This window comes from Podarcis vaucheri, assembly GCF_965113315.1.
Source record: "Podarcis vaucheri genome assembly, chromosome: 5".
Taxonomy (NCBI): domain Eukaryota; kingdom Metazoa; phylum Chordata; class Lepidosauria; order Squamata; family Lacertidae; genus Podarcis; species Podarcis vaucheri.
In genome coordinates, this window is record NC_138763.1 from 84,975,426 (window position 1) to 84,991,717 (window position 16,292).

At 45.8% G+C, this 16,292-nt stretch overlaps 2 long non-coding RNA genes across 2 annotated transcripts in view; one reads left to right on the forward strand and one right to left on the reverse strand.

Annotated features, from left to right (window-relative positions):
* Positions 1–10,999, forward strand: part of LOC309533638 — a 30,847-nt gene extending 19,848 nt beyond the window's left edge. Inside the window, exon 4 of the long non-coding RNA XR_014220366.1 lies at positions 8,905–10,999. This is a non-coding gene — a long non-coding RNA (uncharacterized lncRNA). The remainder of the gene's footprint in view (positions 1–8,904) is intronic.
* The window catches only part of LOC309533639, a 45,954-nt gene continuing 38,140 nt past the window's right edge, over positions 8,479–16,292 (reverse strand). Inside the window, exon 4 of the long non-coding RNA XR_014220367.1 lies at positions 8,479–8,641. This is a non-coding gene — a long non-coding RNA (uncharacterized lncRNA). The remainder of the gene's footprint in view (positions 8,642–16,292) is intronic.

The window sequence follows — 16,292 nt, forward strand, 5'->3', positions numbered from 1 at the left end:
AACAATTCCCTCCATCGGTCTTCGTTCCGACTCGCTGAATCCTCCTCCACCTCGGAATCAGCGAACCCCTCCAACTCTTCTTCGTCGTCGGTGGTGGCGAAGTATTCCCTCCGGAACCTTGCCACTGGCTGGGGTTTTCTAGGGAATCTCTGATGAAAAGTTTCAATCAAAACCTCGTCATCTACATCCTCTGCCCTGACCCAGGTGTTTTCCGACTCCGGCTCCCCTTCCCACATTACCAAATACTCTACTTGCTCTCCCCTCCACCTGGAATCGAGAATCTCCGCTACATGGTAGCTGTGTTCTTTTTCCTCCATAGCTGGTCCCCTATTGACCCTCCCCTCTCTGTCCCCTATATACGGTGACAGCAATGATCTGTGAAACACTGGGTGCAACTTCATGTGGTTCGGTAACCGGAGTCTGAAAGCCACTGGGTTGACCTGTTGCGTGACTTCAAATGGGCCCAGTCTTTTGGGTCTTAACTTCTTACAACCTCCTTTAAATGGTAACCCTTGGGTGGACAGCCACACCTGGTCCCCCACCCTAATGCTTTCCCCTTCCCTTCTGGTTTTGTCTGCCTGCCTCTTATATTCCTCCTTCGCCCTGTTTAAATTAAGTTGGAGCTGGCGATGGATCGCTTCCATTTCTTCAACGAACTGTTCTGCGGCAGGAACGCTCCAGTTCTCCCCCTCCCCCCCTGGGAAGGCTCGGGGATGACACCCGTGATTGGCCAAAAAAGGGCTCATCCCCGTGGACACGTTCTCTGCATTGTTATAGGCAAATTCTGCCAACGCCAGCTTCTCCACCCAATCATTCTCTCTGTCATTCACATAACACCTCAAATATTGCTGGAGGACACCATTAGCTCTTTCCGCCTGCCCATTGGTTTCTGGATGACGGGCAGTGGAAAAATTCACCTCTACGTGCAATAAGCTCATGAGCTTCCTCCAGAACCTGGAAGTAAATTGTTTCCCTCGGTCCGAAACCACCCTCAAGGGGGCACCATGCAACCTAAACACATTTTCCACAAACAATTTAGCGGTTTCTTCTGCTGTGACCGCATGTGAGCAGGCTATAAAGTGGGCCATCTTGGTTAACAGGTCTACCACAACCATAATGGCTGTCTTCCCTTTGGACCTGGGCAGATCAGTCATGAAATCTATTGCCACTGCCTCCCATGGTCTTTCCGGCGTGGGTAGTGGTTCTAATAAACCTGCCGGTGCCCGCCTCTCCCCCTTGGCTCGTTGACATCGGTCACACCCTCTCACATATTCCCGCACATCTTCCCTGACCTTGGGCCACCAGAATTCCCTGGTAACCAGCCACATGGTTTTGTGTTGCCCAAAATGCCCTGCTGTGGGGCTATCGTGCAGTTGCTTGAGTACCTTTTCCCTCAATTCCCCTTCAGGTATGTATAACGCTCCCTTGTAGTACAACGCCCCGTTTCTCTCCTCAAAACCCCCGGGTTTGTCTCCCTCCCTCCTGAGACCCCTGAGTTTGTCCTGGGCGTATTCATCCTGCACCGTTCCCTCTACCAGTTCCCTTTGCCCCACCAAAGCCGCCCCACACACCCAGCGGTCCTCGGGAATAACATGGGTCTCTTCGGGTGCACCCTCTCCCTCCAAATATTCAGGTTTGCGTGAGAGAGCGTCCGCCCTAACGTTCTCCGGGCCTGGTACGTAACAAATCTCAAAGTTAAATTTGGAGAACTCCTGGGCCCATCTCAACTGCCTTTGGTTGAGCACTCGCGCAGTTCTCCAATACTCTAGATTCTTATGGTCCGTGCACACTTGCACCTTCTGTTGTGCACCAATTAGTAGGTGCCTCCATCTCCGGAAGGCCTCATAAATCGCAAGAAGTTCCCGGTCGTGCACCGTGTAGTTTCTCTCAGATTTGTTCAGCTTTCGCGAAAAGAAGGCACACGGTCGCCACTCTGACCCCTCCTTCCCCGGCTGCAGAAGAAGCACCGCCCCTATGGCTCTGTCAGAAGCGTCTGTTTCGACCCTCAGCTTTTTTTGTAAATCCACATGTAGAAGTTGTTCATCAGAGGCGAAGGCCCTTTTCAGTTCCTCAAACGCTCGCTCCGCCTCCCCCGTCCAAACAAACTTCTTTTTGCTGCTGAGACAGTCCGTGATGGGCGCCGTCAGGTGGGCGAAGTTTCGGATGAACTTACGATAAAAGTTTCCAAACCCTAGGAACCTCTGCACATCCTTCTTGGTCTTGGGTGTTTTCCATTCCAGCACCGCTTGAACCTTGCCGGGGTCCATGGCCAACCCCTTGTCTGACAAGCGGTACCCCAGGAATTCCACCTCCTTGGTATGAAACTGACACTTCTCCAGTTTCACCCACAATCTGTTGGCTTGCAGCCTGCTCAACACTTCTCTGACGTCTCTCACATGTTGCTCCTCATTCTCCGAATACACCAACACGTCATCTAAGAAGGCCACGCAATTCTTGTAGAGCAAAGGCCCCAGTACATGGTTCATAAAGGCTTGAAAACACGCGGAGCCTGTTTGTAATCCAAAAGGCATAACGAGGTATTCAAATGCCCCCAAAGGGGTGAACATGGTGGTCTTCCATTCATCCCCTTTCCTTATACGTATCAGGTTGTACGCCCCCCTTAGGTCCAGCTTTGTAAAAATCTTTCCTTTTCGCACCCTGGTCAAAATATCATCAATCCTGGGCATAGGAAAAGCCGCCGGCTCTGTCACTGCATTTAGGGCCCGAAAGTCACATACCAGCCTCGGCTTGTCCGTGTTTTTTTTATCCACAAAAAACACTGGGCTACCCCCCGCTGCCTTGGACTCTCTGATGAAGCCTCTCTTCAGGTTCTTGTCAATGAACGCTCGCAACTCCTGCATCTCCCTGTCTGACATGGCATACAACTTGCCTACAGGAAGCTGTGCTCCAGGGAGTAAATTGATCTGGCAATCAAAGGGCCTATGCGGGGGTAGTTGGTCCGCTTCCTTCTCGCTGAACACGTCGCTGAGATCAGCATACTGTGGTGGCACCTTCCCCTTCTCCATCACTTCCGTCCCTGCTAGGGTGGCTTGGGCCCCTGCTGACCCCTTTTCCCCCCTGCAGTGTTCCAAGCAATGTGCTGAACCGAAGGAAACCACTCTTTGATGCCAGCCCACCAGCGGATCATGTAGGGCTAGCCAGCTCATTCCCAAAATAATGGGAGCGCCTCCCAAGGTGGCCACATTAAACGCTATCAGTTCTGTGTGTCTTGCCACCCTCATTATCATTGGGACGGTCTGCAAGCTGACGCCTCCTCCCAACAGTTCCCTGCCATCAATCGTGGTCACCTGCAGGGGGTTGCTTAAAGGGATAGTCTGCATCTGGTGCTCAGCAGCAAACTCCTTGCTCATGAAATTGCAGGAGCTGCCTGAGTCCAACAGCGCCTTTATTTTTAGGGGGTGTCCATTTTGCAGCTCTAGAGACACTTCAAGCACTAGAGCAGGTCGAGGAGCTTCTGGCACTGGCACTTGGGGAAGGGGCACTTTCACTGCTCTTTGGCCTGGCTGCAGTGCCCTGCTGGCAACCAGGCGTTGGCTTTTACCTGCTCCGTTTCTCCCTGCTCTTCCCCCTCAACAGCTCCCACCATCCCTTGCCATTCCTTCCTCTGGGGGCAGACTCTGGCAAAGTGGCCTGGCTGTTGGCAGAGATAGCATTTCCGGGCTCCCTTTCCCTCCTTCTTCGCCCCCTCACTGGGCTTTGAAACTGCGCGCGCGCGGGCTGTTCCGATTTCCATCGGCTCTGCCGGCGGGAAAGCTGGCTCAGGAATGTCTGGAATGCGTAACTCCTTCCAACGTTCCCCTCTCCCTTCCCGCCTCTCCAAGGCTCTTGCCTCCTGGCGCGCTCCAATGGTCAGCGCAGATTTGGTCAGCTGATCCATAGACCCCGCCCTGGGGCTCCTGGCCAGCTCGTCTTTCACAGCTGAAGAAAGACCTTCTTCAAATAGCATCTGAATGGGTGCTGCCGATAAATCCCACCCCAATCTGTGAATCAGCATGGTAAATTCAGTCCAGTACTCACGGACAGATCTGCTTCCCTGCTTGCAAGCCATTAGCTGTCTGCGTACCAACCCTTCCTCAATATCGCTGGAAAACATGATATCCATTGCACGAAAGAATTTCATAGTGTCCTTTAGGATATCGTTGTGCGTTGCCATCAGGGGTCGAACCCAGACCCGCGCCCCCTTCTCAAGATGCCCAATTACGAACGCAACTCGCGATTCCTCATCAGGGAACTCATCAAACTGCACATTCAGAGCATATTGCATCTCAGTCCTAAAGGCATGGTAATCCTTGGGGTCCCCCCCAAACTTCTGCACCAATCCTGGTACCTTTCTGGGGAACTGAGTGGTTCTCCCCTTTTTGTCAGCATCCTGAGCCCTTCTCTCCTCGAGCCTCGCCGTCTGCAGCGCAAGTTGGACCTCCAGAGCTTGATACCTTTCTTCCAAGCTTGGACCAGCTCCAACCCCTGCGTCTCCGGTTCCGACTGGGTTGCTCATGATGCTTTCTCCTGCACAGGCAGCGTACAGAGACTGTCAGACTGCTGTCAGGGGATGGTTAGCTGCTTGTGCTTAAAATTGTGCCCCTTCAGAGTTTGTGCGACCCCACAAACCTCTGTGTGTGACAGAGCTCCTCAGACATGTCTGCTCTAGTCACTAGTAGAGTCTGACAGTGGCTGTCTGCGGAAGCGCTTCCAGCAAAGAAGTTCCTTAACGGAAACGCGTCTCCTGGACTCACGACGTGGCAGCTTCCGGCGAAGCATGGGTCTCCCTGCAGTAGCTTCTGACACCTCCCCGCTATTTTCGCTCGAAGTGTCTCTCACCCCTTTCTCTCCCCTGCTGCTTCCTGCCTGGGCTGCTGCGTCTCTCTCAGCATTACTGAGATCCTCCTCCAGAGACCCCGCGCTCCCCCTGCTGGTCCCTGCTTTGGCTGTTGACTCTCTCCCAGTCTCTGGGAGCCTTACCACTTCCCTTTCCTCCGATGTCAGTTCCCTGACACCAGCAAACAATACTGAGCTAGATGAACTGTATAAGGGCATTTCCTGGGTTGTCAAGCAAATTACGGGTGTTTCAAGCAAATTATTCCAATGCCCACGGCAAATCAGGACAACCTCAGTATTTGAAGTAATACTTCATGCAACTCAAGAAGTTTCTGAATGCTTATGCCACAATTAAATGTTTAGGGTTGGATCCAGACTAAGTTAGTTCAGCTTTATTCCCACTGAAATCCATGCTACTTAAGTCATGAATAACCCATTCTACTAATTTCAATGAGACCTACGTTCAACTGTCTATGTCTAGATCCAACTCTTCGTCTTTATGGCAGAGGTAGCCAGCATTGTGCCCCCACCCCAGATGTTGTTGCACTACAGTTCCCATCATTCTCAGCCACCAACGGCAGGGATCATGGATGATGGGGACTGTAGTCCAGCAATATTTGGAGGGCTATACCAGCTTTAAGATGCCACAAGCAACCTGTAGCTTGTGTGTGGTTCTTGGGTGGCTTGCAGGACCAGATCTGCTTGGCTTTTGCTGGAGAGCTACTTTAGATCATTCTCTGGGCCCATATACTCGGCTCCCATTGTTTTCTCGGCAATGGCTCTGTTTTTAGATTTGGTGGCAGCTGCTGCTATAAATATAGAGGCAGCCAAAGAGCCAATCTCTGTTTCTTTGGTGCCAGACAAAGCTCCCACTGCCATCAAAAGGATTTCAAATGGGACCCAAGTTAGCAAGTGTAGGATAAGAGCAGCATCCCTTGGGTTGTGAAACACACATTTCTGTGCTAACAAAAGTCCCATTATAGTCACTGGGGCTTCATAACCTGGAGGTGCACCTGCTCCACCAACCATTTTTTTAGAGCTCTAAATATGTTTTTGAGCCTTTGGGAATGATCCCTGTTGAATGTGCTGCCTCTTGCAGCTTCCTAGGAAAGAAATAGTCCAAAGGGGGGGGGGCAGTAGTGTGTGTGTGTTTGACTCATATTCCTCTTTTCCTGTTGCTTATCCCAGTCATTTGAGCAAAATTGTATACCAGCGAACTGCACTGATTATTCTCCACCATAATTAAATTGTGTGATCATTCCCCCTTTTCCAGTCCTACTTTGCACCATCAGCAGTCTGGCCTATTGCTGATCCTGGCACCCTTTTTTCTTTTGGCTGTTGCTTCTTGTCCATCAAAGGATTGGCCACATGGATGGATTGCATCCTATCAGCGATCCCTAAATGAAAATGATGACATCACAATGCTGCATTGCTGCTCATATTGGACTGTGTGTTCCGTCACCACAGGCAACTGTGGACCATGTAGATTATTATGTGAACATTCTTTACAAGGAAGGCTGAAGAAATGCTGAAAAGGGGAGATGCTTTTTGGCACTGCCGAGAGCATTCGTGAAAGGCTGTCATTTTGTTTCAGCTCAGTCTTTGTTCCCCTGGATTTTCAACTGGTCAGCATTTTACTGGTGCAACCAGTAATCCTCTCAAGGAGCTGGTTTGGGACAGAGGCCCCTGAAAGGCCAGTAAATGCCAGAATCTGCAGGGATTGACTCAGAATCAACCAGTGTCCTTTCTGCCTCCATCCACACCTCTCAAAATATCTCAGGCTTAGCTCCTTACCTGCCACATTTAAACCTTATTCACCCTTTGCCTCCAACATTCCTCTAGGTCCCACCATTCTCCTTAGTCCTATCCTGATTCATTATATTTTGGCCCACCAACAAAGGACCAACCTTCCAGTGCAAAATAAATAAATAAAAGAATTATCTTCATTTCTTATCTTTTCCTCCATTGATTTTTATTGATTTTCCTACAATTTAACAAATCCAAACAATTCAACAAATTTGATTCAGTTTCAGTTCAATATTCCCTTATTTTGACTTCCCATCCTTATTTCCATGATGTTCAAATCCTTTATCTACTGCCTTAAATGTAATACTTATTTCTATAATATATATATCTCCTACATTCCATTCCTTTATCATTCTCATTCCTTTGCTTATATTCCCGTCCTGACTATGATTTCATTTGATTGTAAGAGAGCTTATCTTGATGCCCCTTCTTCAAGCAAATTCCATTATTCCCTATATTTCGTCTCAGTCCATTTTCAGACTGAAAGCTGATGGGTTGATAGCAAGATCCTGGGCCTATATAGTCCCACTTACACACTATTTCGTCCACTTCTATTTCCTTGATGCAGTCCAGGATCCCCTTACAAGTGCAAAAACAACAACCAAAAACACCAATTTCATTCAGTGGGAAAAATAATACCAAGCATGGTCTCGGCGAAAGAGTTTAGGCTGTGATGAGATGATCCTGAACACTCAGAAGCAAGCATAACCCTGACAAAAGGTGTGGGAGCCACAAAGTGGAGACTGGCGAGGCTGAGTTTTTAGAAACATCTGGCCATTAATCTGAGCATTGGGGACTTCTGAAACATTGGCAAGTCTGCTCCAGCTGGCCCTGGGACCGCTGCTTCTGCATTAACAGGTAAATCGGCCAGATGGCCTCCAGTTTTACTACTGTTTCTGATATGGATGATGAGTTCCGATCCCCAATGAGCAATACGCCTTCCAAAAACCGAACATTTGTATTCACCTTTTGACCACACCAAAACAATGTAATCATTGAAGAAGCCCCCTATCGTGATTAGAGTGGAGGACAAAATAGAAGCTTGTTTGCTACTCAGAGAGGAAGCAGCCAGAAGCCTTTGTATGTGTGTGGGGAGACATTGGAATTAATTTTAGGCAGCTGTGGCTACATGCATTTTTGCCATCAGGCAAAAGCAGCTTTTTCAGTATAAAGCAGGGTTTGGTTTGTTTCCCGTCTGTATGTTTTAAGAAAAGGCAGAGCCCTACACAATATGAATATAAGGCTGGACATATCAAATACGACTGCCTGAAAGGCGATGCCTGAAATTTCTGACCCCGGTAATATGCAACAAATAATTTCATCATCTCGAGGGAGTTGTGGGATGCTTTTATGTTCGTTTGTTTCTGGGACACTCAGAAAGCCACATGACGAGAAAGTATCTTGTTCTGGGTTGTGTCGGCTCCTTTACACGCTGGGGAGCTTAATCACATTGCTCTATCAATTTATGGATTTATGCAATTTTATGAATTGCTTTTCCTGCTCTGATATCAGAGTGCTCAAAGCTAAGCACAACTGGGAGAAAGACAACAACAATCCACAAACGAACAGATTTGTTGGCAGCGAAGGTTGTAATTGCTAAGTTCTGAAAAGGAGCAACTATCCCAACATACAATTTGTGGAGGGACAAAGTATGGACAAAATCTCATGGTAAATAAAAGCAGCAACGGTATAGGGAAAGCCAGGAGATTTTCTATTAATATAGCATAGTTTATAAACTTTCCTGAAACTAACTCATGAAATGAAAGTAAGTCAAATAAAAATACCGCTATTTTATTTATAGTAATATTACAGTGATATTACATACATCAGCTGGAGATACTGGAAACCAGAATTGTTAATTTGTAATGATAACTTAAGGGGCTAAGAGGAAGGCTTGCTGGCTTTCTTTTTAATTTTTCTTCAGATGATTCTTTTCATGCAGAGTCTTTCACATACGTTCATATAGAATATTTAAATAGTTGGCTTGAATTGATATTTCCTTTGCGGGAAGAAAACAAAACGTAATTACAGTAATGATCACATAATGAAAAGAAAACAAAATAATGGTTGCACCGACTCATTATGTGTGTTGGTCCAATACTGAATAAATATTATCTGGTTTTCAATGAATGTATCATCTTGTAGCCCATCGCTTATTCTTATATAATTAGTGAGCTTTACCATTTCTGCTAACAGCCAGATTTATTATTTTTAAGAAAGAACAATGACTGCAAATAGATTCTTTGTTGTCCTGCTTTACAGCTATACTGGTTCTTCAAGCACTGTTGCCAGCCCAGAATCCAAAATAGTTGAGTGATCCCTGGTCCAGACTGTTTCCCTTTTGCATCAGGTTGCAAGAGGCAGAAATTTCATTTCTTTTGTCTGGGACTGAATCTGGGGCTTTGTGCATGTAACGTGTTAAGTTGTGGGTGAACATATCAGACGACACAGCGATTCTTCAAACAGCTCTTATTTATTCACAGGCCAGAACAGAACTGAACTGAAGGGTTCAGCCAGCCTGCTTATATAGAGCTCCACTACAACGCAACAGTAACCATTTTCTGTAACTACCCAATCACTGAACGTCACTTTTGATCCCTTATTTGCATATGTGGACCTGAGTGAAAACTATCTACAGTATCCCCCTGCTGGCCCAGGGTGAGAACTTCAGTACATAACATAATGCATTTGTGCTCCATTGAGCTATGGGCTCTTCCATGCTTTGAGTTCTCTGCCAAGCTATTTGTAAGCATGACTGAGCGGTGCCCTCCTTATGTGCTGACGAACTTGCATCTCCAGTGAACATGTGAATCATCCAGTTTGCAGAGGGATTTAAAACACTATAAAGAGTCATTGGATTGTCGAAATCCTTGCAGCCAATTCTTAATTGGTAGTGCATTTAATTTAGCAACCTCATATGCATCAAGCCATCTCTTGCATATCAGACCAGGGAAGCCATCTCTGCAATTTGAACATTTCAAGAAGCACCACTTTCCATGTGGCTGACAGTGTGCCTTCAATAGTGTTTGAAGCTGCTCTGAGGATGCATATCAGGTTGCTAAATTAATACGTGACCAATTGAGAATTGAATGAAAGCTCTTGGGCAATTCAGCACCACTTCATACCTGTGCTTTTAAGTTCCTATGTGAACACAATGGCATTTAGCAAGCATGTTCATAAATTCATTAATAACTATTAATGCACACTCTCGACAGCATTGGAAAAAAGATCTCTGAACCTTTGATGGAACAAATGTATTATTAAAGATGGCACTGGCTGCAAAACACTGGGTGATATTTTGAATGTCTAAAGATAGAAGCAAATCATCATTTTTCTTTATTTTGTTATTGTTTATTATCTCATGGAATTCTTTGAAGAGAACAGACAACCAGAAATCAAAATAGAAAAACTCGACTACACAGATAAGATTTCGGAATCAAAATAATTTGTAATATTCCTTCACACTGCAGGTTGGACTCCTGGAATTCCTGATAGGGCTGAACAAAATTCAGACACCACAATGAGTTATCCTATAACTGTAGCAGGAGATAAGAGCATTGGCTCCAGAAGGAAGTGGAGAAGTTAGGGGCATCTTATCCAAACTGGCAAACGCACAGAAATTGTGGTATTTCTTTTCCTCAATCCTTTATCTCTCTGCCAGGAAAATATTCACCCTCTTAATTTATTTGTTTCTGGCTGCTGTTAAAGGCACAGGAACAAACAAATGCAGCTGGCAACTTGACTGTTCCACAACTCACTAAACACAAAGTAGAATTTTCTGATGGTAAGAGCCATTTGACAGTGATGGACTCTCCTTTTTTGGGATTTTTTAAAGCAGAGGTTGGATGGTCATCTGTCATGGATGCTTTTGGTTGGACTAGATGACCCTCTGCAATGTAGGAATCTCAGTTCTCTATTCTACGATTCCCTATCTGTAGTGTTATCACTTATTTGCCATTGTAGCGAAATGGAGCCTTTGTGAACTAAGGTAATATGTTTGGTTGGCATCCGTCTGGCTCGGGAGACAATGGAGGAGTGCATTTTGTGGGGTAAAGTCAAACTGTTGGAAGGTTACAGCGCTTGCAGTGGCTGTAGAGACCGATATGGGAGAGACGTGTTTTGTTGCAGCTGGGGCAGAGGACGGCGTCTGGTTGTGCTAGCTGCCAGAATTATGGGGCAGAAATAATAAACAAGAGGTGATGATTATCATTATGATGTTCTCTTTGTAGGCTGTGAAAGACCTTCATCTGGCTACTGTTGGAAACGTAATAATGCACTGGAAGGACCACTCTGGAAATATTTATACTAAAGAGCAGTGCATAAATCTACTACGTAAATAAATAAAACATATATTTTCTGGTCTGGCAAGTCAGTTCTGTTCAATAGTGTACCCATGAAGCAAGGGACTAAACTGCTGTGTAGTTTGACATGGCGAGCTGATATGAATGAACGTTTGCATTAAAGCAGGGAGAGAAAGGCCAGAGTACATTATGGCTTCTGAAGCTGACAATGTGCCATCATTAAGACTGATAGTCAAATCTTTATGCCTGCTTGCTTTATTCAATAGTGTCCCATTACAGATTGACCTCACATTATTGGCTAAAAGATATTCTATTAAAATTAAAAAAGGCTTTTATATTCGTGTCTCTCTCCCACATTTCTTGTTAGTGAAAGCGTACCCTCTTAGAGCAGTTTTAAATTGCCTCTTCGTGGGTTATACCATAACAGGCTGCAAATATAGGAGTTTGTGTTTGAATATTCCCTATATAGAGAAAAATATTCTATATTTAAAAAACCCCAGTATATCAGGGGAAAGCCTCCTAGCCAGCCTTATCCCTGTCAAACTATTTATGAATGGGAGGTCTGTGTGTTTTTAAATAAAGGGATGCATTCACTGTTGCATGTGCATAGCTCAGTTTCGTTACGGCACTCTGGCTGTTATCCTATGGCCATTCTGGGTCCATGAATTAGTTAGTCAGCCTGTCCTGGATGGGATGAGATGGCATTCCCCCGGAAGAATGAGGTTTGCAGGCTGGGCAGGCTTCTTGCTTCTACTCTGTCCCTAGAAGCCCGAGTGCCACCAATTGCACAGAGCAACTATTTCCAACTCCAGCTGCATCACCAGCTATGGCTATTCTTGGACAGCGATATCCCGGCCACAGTAATCCATCATTTAGTCACCTCCCAATTATCCTGCTGCAATGCATTCTGCATAGGGCTACCCTTGACTACAGCTGAGATATGGCAGCTAGAACAAAATATTGCTGCCAGGTTATATAGACTGTCTTGGCTGTAGGAGACCATATGATTTTCGCTGACTGCCTGTTTGCTACCAATCCCAATTCAAGGTTTTGATTCTGGTATATAAAGCCCTGGATGGCTTGGAACCCAGGTATCAGAAGGGACCTTTTTTGGGGGGGGGGGTTAATTAACAGCAAAATTAATTGAATGAGTGTTTTATGGAAGAATGGATGCCTTTTTTTGAACTATTTCAAGAAATAGTATGATGAACTCGCAGGCAGGATTTGAGCTATAAGCAATAGAAGTACTGTATTTTTCGCTCTATAAGACGCACATTTTCCCCACCAAAAATTAAGGGGAAATGTGTGTGCGTCTTATGGAGCAAATGCAGGCTACTTGGCTTCAGCAGAAGCAATGAGCAGCCTCCAAATTGCAGTGGGAGTGCTCCCACCGTGCTCCAGAGGCTTCGCATTTATTCGCTGAAGCCTGGAGAGCGAGAAGGGTCGGTGCACACCAGGCTTCAAGGATAGCCACCTGAAGCCTCTGGAGCATGGTGGGAGCTCCCACTGCACTCCAGAGGCTTCGGGTTCCTTTTGCAGAAGGGTAGTGCCCCTTCAGCTAAGGTGCAGCGCCCCTTCAGCTAAGTGGGAGGGGAAATGGAAGGGGTTCCGTTTCTCCTGCCGCTTCACTGAAGGGGCACTGCGCAGAGAGGGGAGAATTTTTTTCCCTTGTTCTCCCCCTCTAAAACAATCCTATGGTGCATCCTATGGACGGGTGCGTCCTATAGAGCGAAGAATACGGTGATCAGATTATAATATTGTTACGATTTGGTAGGTAGAAGACTGGGTGCATCAGAAGAAGAGAAACAACAACTCCATGGGAAAACGACAAAAATAAGAGAAAAGACGAAATTGTGTTTTTTGACTATATATGGTATTAATGTTGAAACTGAATAAAATATCATTGGGGGAAAAGAAGGGACATATTTCGTCATCTCCAATCCTGCTACTTGCTTCTATTGTACAGTACAGACAGAGACAAAGAGCTGTTTTCTGGAGAGCAAAGAGATTAAAACTTAGCCAATGTGATGGCAAACATAGACAGGATTGAAGCGTGGAAATTGGAAAGAGATCTGTGGCTGACAACACGGTTCTGTGCAGGGGAATGATCTCCAAGCACCCCATAGGTGCAAAACTGCCTCTTCCTAACTCCCCACCACCACATGCTCCCAAAAAGAAAAAAGAGAAATCCCAGATCAGATGATGGCTCATAGGTTCTTATACATTGCCAAGAACACTTAGTAAGTTTAAACCCCCTTGGATTAACATTACACAAATCATTCCAGATCTCAAATAATGTGACCCATTTCCAATATAGCAACCACTGTTTGTGAAGGAACACATCCCGGTCTCAAAAGTTCCATGGTAATAAAAAGCGGAATACATCACTGAAAAACATTAGCATGCACCCACTTTCCCTCTGTTTCAGATTGTTCCAGATGTTCATAGCCCTTAGGTGGTCGTAGGGATAGTGGGCAAGTATGTTTTCAGCTGTTCCTGCCACTTGCCCTGGTTTAGTACCCCCCTTTTTTTTACTAAAGTCAAAGTAAAAGCAGTGAGTTACAGCTAGTCGTTAAAAGGATACACCGGGGTCTCTCCAAGCACATTTATGTTTGTGCTTGGAAACATCCTTTGCTGATGGGTTTCCACTTTCCTTACACAGGCTCGTGTTTTGCTCCATTCTCTTCAGAAAAGCAGAAGTTGCTGCAGGAATTTGAGTAGGTAGGCAGATGGAACACTGATTGTATTATGACCAATATGATGTCAGCCTGCTTACCTATAGCTTTACACAGAGTACTATAAAGTGGCCTGTCTCTTTAAGAGGCATGTGTCATGTGCAAAAGGTCAAGACACACACACTGCTTTGGAGGGAACAAACTGTGGGATAACCAGCCTCATATAGCCAACATGCTTAAGTCTAATTAATCCACGAAGGGGTTAATGCCATAGAGTAAACTGTCCTGCCGTGCTTAGCTAGGTCACTCCCCCCCCCCCGCCTTGGGAGGGAGGTAATCAAGCCTCTTGTTGTACCTCCGTCTATCTGAGAAGCTCCACATATGAGGTCTGAGCTGGTTGCTGCTGCTCAGACCACATGGCTCTAACAAGCCTCTCTTGAATTCCGATAAGAATAATTTGGAAATTTTCACCACTTTGGAACTAAACCAAGTTTTACTGCCTATGTGGCTTTTCTGATTGATGTATGTAAAAGCACATGAATCTGACTTTTTAAGGCTTTGTAAGTAAACCATTTCAAACTGTCTAAACTGGTGGTCTTTTCCTATGTGGGGGAAGAGGGCACTATTTTGGAACTCGCTTGGGAAGACATATTTTAAAGGTCCAACAACCTATGTGTCCATGCTTTACTTTGCTGCATGTTTTGTGTTTTCAAATACTTGCTGGAGTTCTCTCACCAAAGAGTACCTGCTTCAAACTTGGATCTCAGCATCCGGGAATTCTCCTTTTATACTCCCCCCCCCCTTGCCACCAACACAAACTGGTATCTTCCTCCTCCGTAAGGAGGTTGGGTGCACACTTGGGGAACCCTTGCAAGATGTTGCTCACCTTCCTGATATTTGGCACCAGCTGAATACCTTTCTCTCCCCATCAGCCATTTCAGGTATGAGCCTACTGGTATAAGCCCACACCGAGACAGATGGGTGATATAAAAGGTAAAGTAAAGGGACCCCTGACCATTAGGTCCAGTCGTGGCCAACTCTGGGGTTGCGGCGCTCATCTCGCTTTACTGGCCGAGGGAGCCGGCCTACAGCTTCCGGGTCATGTGGCCAGCATGACTAAGCCGCTTCTGGTAAACCAGAGCAGCACATGGAAACGCCGTTTACCTTCCCGCCGAAGTGGTACCTATTTATCTACTTGCACTTGGACGTGCTTTCAAATTGCTAGGTGGGCAGGAGCAAGGACCGAGCAACCGGAGCTCACCCTGTCACAGGGATTCGAACTGCTGACCTTCTGATCAGCAAGTCCTAGACTCTGTGGTTTAACCAACAGTGCCACCTGTGTCCCAATGGGTGATATACTGAATTATTATTTCCGCTGTTCTAATGGAATGTTCTTGGTTACTTTTTATTGTGTTTTATAATGCTGTTTGGTGCCCTGAGATCTTCTGTGATGAAAGGTAGGATAGAAACACCGTGTACCATCACATAAACCTATGTTTAAATATATAACTCCTAGGGCCAGCCCTGTAACACAGCCAGGGCCAGATTTAGGTTTGATGAGGCCCTAAGAGAGTGAAAGTAATGGGGCCCTTTATATGTCCAGCTGTCCTTTGTCAACAACAAATTGTCGCTTTTGTGTGTGTTGAATATATGCTATATGGTAATTTATGGACCTAATAGGTATCTAAAGCCATTTGCACATAACAAAACATGTATTTTATCAAAGTCATTTGTTTTTTATCTTATATTTTGGAAATGCACATCCACTTGTTTTTTTCCTTTACATTTTTTGGGGCCCCCCAAGAGAGTGGGGCCCTAAGCTATAGCTTGCTTAGCTTATACATAAATCTGGCACTGAACACAGCCAAGTGACTCAACCTGCTTCCGGCAGCATCAGTAGTGGGGATGGTGGAGAGGGATAGATGAAAGCAAGAATTGGTATCGGAATGGGGTAGCAAGACTTTTGAAAGTGTTGACCATAGCAGCATGGAGGTGTCATTTGGACTCTGCTTAAGGCAGCAAAATGTCTCAGGTCATAGAATAATAGAATCGTAGAGTTGGAAGGGACCCAAGGGTCATCTAATCCTACCCCCTGCAATACAGGAATCTCAGCTAAAGCATCCATGACAGATGTCCATCCAATGTCTACTTAAAAACCTCCAGGGAAGAAGAGTCAACAACCTCCCGAGGGAGAGCTCTTATTGTCAGAAAGGTTTTCTTTTTGTTTAGTCCAGGCCTAGGCAAACTCGGCCCTCCAGATGTTTTGGGACTACGACTCCCATCATCCCTAGCTAACAGGACCAGTAGTTAGGTATGATGGGAACAGTAGTCTCAAAACATCTGGAGGGCCAAGTTTGCCTAGGCCCGGTTTAGTTGCACTCTCCTTTCTTGTAACTTGAAGCCATTGGCTCAAGTCCTACCCACCCTGTCAACTTCTTGTTAATTCATGAATCATTTCTTCCTCTGTTTTAATTGGCTACCTAGAAAAGAGAAAAGAAAAACCCAGGGCAGGGACTTTGGAGTGTTACTGTTTGTTTTTGCCCCCGATGGTAAAGTCTACCCTGCAATGAATTTGCCTTGGGGGTTTTATAGAAGGGAATAGCCGTCTTAAGTTGAGGCTATTGTACAAATTAAACATGCCTGTCTAGAAGTCAAGGTATCAGCAACTGCAAGT